Source organism: Meleagris gallopavo, chromosome 4 (genome assembly GCF_000146605.3).
Source record: "Meleagris gallopavo isolate NT-WF06-2002-E0010 breed Aviagen turkey brand Nicholas breeding stock chromosome 4, Turkey_5.1, whole genome shotgun sequence".
Taxonomy (NCBI): Eukaryota; Metazoa; Chordata; class Aves; order Galliformes; family Phasianidae; genus Meleagris; species Meleagris gallopavo.
The window spans coordinates 53,417,856-53,423,305 of NC_015014.2; positions in this window are offsets into that span (position 1 = coordinate 53,417,856).

The window sequence follows — 5,450 nt, forward strand, 5'->3', positions numbered from 1 at the left end:
TTTTTGGAAATGCATTGTTTGTATGAAATGAACTATTTATACTCCAGGACTTTTTTTTTTTAACGTGTTATATAGTACAACAATACTAAATCGAAGTATATATATTTTTAAAGAGGAGAGTCTTCCATCTTAATAGTGCTTCTGTATAATACCTCAAAGCAGTGAAGGGCTAGCATTGATGTGAGGTGATGTTCAGGTTTGTTAGAGGTAGTGCTGGTGACTGTATGTAAAGCTGCATTTAGGTATGTCTCTCTTAAGGTTATGGATACCACGTTTAGATCTCTAAGGATAGCATTTAGATATTTTTTGTCAGAGATGGGAATAAATGGTGAGATCATGCTTTACTGTCTTTGTTACATTAAAAAAACCAACAACCTAACTGCTTAATCTTTGTCCTACAAAAAGCAGGGTTAAACCAAACGTGCTGAAGTATGAGCATGTCATTTACAAAGATACTTTAACAAGAGTTAAAGGGCAAGTAGTTTTTCTTCCATCCAGTCAAGCTGTAATTGCTAATTTGTAATCAGATTGCTATAATTTCCTTCATTTTGTGACAATTTAGCAATAAAAAGCCATGCCATACCACGGTAGTAGGAAGTGTAGAGATAAATGCATGCATTTATTCACTTACTGTACTTTATTAGAAGTAGTTGTTTATTTTGTCTTTAGAGTAGCTGAAGGTTTAATGATAAACATCTTTTACTATTGTATGATCTGTATCAGTACTCTGACCTTTTAAAATCATTTAATTTGGGGGGCTATGTATGTGACGTGAGTTATTTGAAGCAAAGAGGGAAAATGATCTACTTGGTCAACCTGGTTCATTTTCTACTAATATATCTTGCACAAGTAGCTTTCTTTTTTGATACACGTCCTAGAACTGTTGATATAAAACTGGGCATTGGTCTCTTGTAGCACAAACTTAAAATATTTTTATCTTGAACCAAGCAGCTTTGAAACAGGATTAAACCATCATACGAGAGCACAAACAACAAGCTCAGACTGCCTCTAATTTTCACTGATGCATTTGAGATAAACGTTTGGCATCAAGGAGATGCCAGCTTCTATTATCAAGGGATTAAACTAAGTGTGGTAACAGCAGTAAAATAACATTCCTATAGCAGTGGTAATAGCTTAGTTCTGATTATTTGAGGTGTCTAATTTTGCAGTTTCTCAAAAACGCTGAATGTATGTTGGACAGATGATAAAGTAATTCTCATTTGTATACATCTTTGGCTCTGAGTGATTCTTCAAGTTTTTTCCAGCTATGAAAGCTATGCAGTCGTTACGTTGTGTAGAAAATTAAAACATAGCACAAATTACTGTTGATAATAAATATTTTCTGTGGCTCTAAACATATATTATTTCGAGCTGGTCTTATTCTTTTAACTCAGGTAGGCTCTTGCTTTCCATTTGCTTTCAGTGTTTATTTTGTAAGCATACCACGTTAATGTTCCCAGCCTCATTGCTTCCAGCAGCACAAACAACACTTACGGCACCGAGCACTTAGCAGGCTTTGCAGAGCAGAGTTGCTGGTGGACTTGCATCTTCCTTTCAGTATTCAGATGTGTGATGAAATGGCTTCTGTTCATACTAATAGGAAAAACTGTCCTCAAAAATATCAGCTTTCTCAGCATCATGAAGGTACCAGTTTTTACTGTCAACGCTTGTGTGTAATTTGAAAGATGAACAAACTGAACTCAACTTGTCAAACCTTAGAATGCTGTATTTGAGGTCGTTCCGATTTGCACGTCGAATAACGGGTAACTGATAAGCCTTTCCTTTCTGACAGGGACGGAGTAGTTCTTTAAAATAAAATAAAAACAACAACAAAAAACACCTGAACACACTGTGAACCTTCAGTGACTTCAGTGAAAGGCTTACAATTCAGTTCGCACTATGGCAGGTGGTTAAAAGTAGTGAGATTCACAAAACGTTTCTAGGAGCAGCTAGCTGTCCAGAAGGGTATTGACAGCTTTGTTCCAATAGCTGGTTATGCAATATAATGGAAGCAGACTTAAATTACTTTTTTAAAATACTTCAAAAAAATCTTTTAAAAGCAGGTAATAATTGGCTAGAATTTGAAACTCCAGTCGTGCTGCTGGAGTTGTTTGCCCCATTTGCTAAGAGTCACTTCAGTAAACTTATGGACAGTGAACAGCTTGTTGCTCTGCATACCACCATTAAAGAAAGGTCTGTAAGGGGAATGGAAAGAAGAACAGTAGGAAATGCGTTCCTTATGGATGTTATGTCAGGGCCGTGCCTTACAAGGTATTGTTATAAAGCTCCCTATTGGACTCCCTGCTTTGTAAATCCAAATACACTCAAATGTCAGTTCACTGCATTCCCTGGCATTGTCAAACATTGGGTTAAATGGGAATGTAGTGGTAGAGCCATGGTTTTCTGAAATCCCGTCTGTTTCGGGAGATTTATGGAAAGTGAATAGCAAAATTCAGTTATATGAAGTAGGAAAGGCCTGCTTCATAAACCTATTCATTGTGATAGTCTTAGTCTACTGTACTATTACTTAACACTACCATTTTCTGCAGCTTTTTTATTTATTTATTTATTTTTATTTTTTGCAAATAAATCTTAAGAGTCCAACAGTTTGTAGTCTGCTGGCTCCTTCAGAGACATGATTAGATTTCAGTGGGTACAGTGAGATTTTGTAAACTCAAATGCTTTTTTAGCAGTTTCTTGATCAAATAATCTGATTACATATATTTTAAATACCTGTATCAGTGGAGGGCTGGCTGGACTCGGAACTTCCTTAATTAACAACAAAATGAACAGCAAATCTTTGTTCTTACTGCTTCCAAAATTTTGACTTAAAAAATAAATGCAGAGGAATTCTAATTGCCTTCCATTGCATTCACTTTAGTCTGCCTTAAGAAAAATGGTTCCTCTTTGCTTTGGTTTTGGATGATGTGTAACAGAAAGGACAGGTTGAAATACAATGCCTGCTACAAAATGCCTACTCGTTTTCTCTTAGTGAGGTTTGTGTTTATTAATTAGGTCAAATAGAATGATGTCACTAATGAAATCCGAAGTTAATGATCTGTCAAATCCCTTTCAAATATCAATTATTTCTGAGGGTTTGCTGCCTCTTTGTGGTATTTCTCATGTAAAACAAAAACACAAAAAAAAAAAAAAGAATTCTGTGTCGATCAAAGCTTTTCTTGGATTTGTGCGAAAGACAGTAAATGGAATTTCACTGCATTTCACAGTGTGCAAGTGGGAGTCTGCTGTCTCCTCTCCATGCTGTCACCATGCAGTGTATAGTGGTTTTTTATTATCTTTAATATACTTTGTGATGGTGAGGTGCTACTGCTTTATCTTTTTTATCTACTGCTTTGAATAAAGGACAGCGGGGTCCCTCACCTTCTTTGTTACCTGAGTGATGACAAGGGATCTCATCACACCTTTCAGTACAGTCATTCTTAGGTGACATCTTTACCATGATTGATAAAATAGTGGTGATTCTACTCAGGTTAAATCACTCACTCACAGTGACCAAAATGTATCCAGGACCAGGAAGAACATCTGTGGGCTTTTTCTTGGAAGTAGATGCTCACATAGATTGGTTACTTATATAGTTACTATATAACATTTGTTACTTCATAGAGTAACTAACAACAGAAATGTTATTTTGGGGTAGATACAATCATACAGGGCCTTAGTAATTTCTTTACATTGTTAATTGGTGGTGAGACTATCAAAAGTTACGAACTACCTCTTACATTCATGCCTGCTTACATTTGAATGACACGTATTCGCTTGGTTGTTATTTATAATTTGGGGGGTATTGAACTGTTGAAGATTACTCATGTTGAAAAGCTGCTGGAAGGCCTAAACTAGGAATTAAATTATCATAGTGGCTTCATTTTATAACAGTCTCATTGAAAATATCTTGCTTGCAGGACAATCAAACTCATCAGTGTTCTGCTCTTCCACTTCAATAGACAAAGTTTTAATCAGTGGCGCACTTGATCTTGCAGAAATCAAGGAAAATAATTTCCTGCACTTCTGAGATGAGCAAAATTTCATGTAATCTGGCTTTTAGACTTGTGGCAGATTTATTTATTTTTATTATTTTTACTTCTTTTGAATCTCCAGTTTTACTTTATTCGATTGCCTGTTTCATGTAACTTTAATTATCGAGTTGACTCAGTGGTTAGATAGGATTAGTTAGGATAAAGAGCAGGCAACTAAAGCTCAATTCAAGCAAGGCAGATAATCTGAGTGACTGATTGTGAGATAGAAACACTATGGAAAATGTATTTTTCTCTGAAGTTGTTCATTTGCAATTGGTCATGACATTGAGATGGCTTTAGAGAACCTCGTTATGAATTTCTGATAGTCTCACAAAGCAGCATTTACAAAAAAGAAAACTTTTCTGCTGTCCTCTTTTTCTTGGAGTAGCCAGTTCTCTAACTTCAGTCATCTCTTTGTCCTTTTTGTGCATGGGGTCTTCACCATCTAACAAACTTGTAAGAAAGAGTTACATTGCAGGTCTCAAGCTTATTTTCCAGGTGCTTAAGAGCACCTGGATCTGGGTTTGGATCTGGGTTTGGATCTGGGTTGAAGACCACAGGCATGAAAACCAGTGCTAGCGTTTCTTTGGTGCAACTGTAAAGGTGCAGGGGGCAGTACAAGGCTGTGTGACATATTGGAACAGTGGTAATCATCCATAATCTTAACTGGAAGGAGTGTTTCTTCAACCATTTCTTCTCTTGCCGTGTACAGCAAAAGCTCCAACACGATACTACTGCCTTTTGGTGGCAGGAATGAGCAGCTATCAGTCACAATTTAGTGCACTATTTGAAAGTATCCAGATCTTACAGTGATGTACACAATCTTAAGAAATATACTGGAAAAGTGAAACTTCAGAAAAGCTAGTTCTGATGAATTCCTATACCACCATTCAGCACTCATTGAATAGTAACTATCCATTTGCTGTATTGTGATCAATGGAAATCAATTTGGGGGCATCCCTCTAAGCAATTTTCTTTCAGGTGCTCTGCAGAACCTTTTATTTGCAGAATAGTAGCACTCAGCTGAATTTTGGGAGCGCTGTTTGGGGTACTTAATAAAAGTTCTATTTTGATTAATCATAAACTGCTACCATGCTGCTGGAGAATCTACACACGCACCTCTATTAGGTAAGATGATGATCCTGATGTGTAGAAGCTGCTCTGGGAGCTCCGAGTCTCCTAGGTGACTTAGCACTCAGATGACTTGCCACGTGAAGGCGAAAAAAAAAAGTCCTATTGATTTTAGCTAGAATACTGTGAGAAGCCAATGAAAGGATGCAGAACACTGAAGTGATGTAGAAAAAGTGACCATGCTTGCTGTGTTCTCATCCACCATTGGTTTCATTCACAGTTATGCCTAATTTTACATTTTTGTGCTATAGATGGCAGTTATGTTAACATTCAGTAGAAACCTAA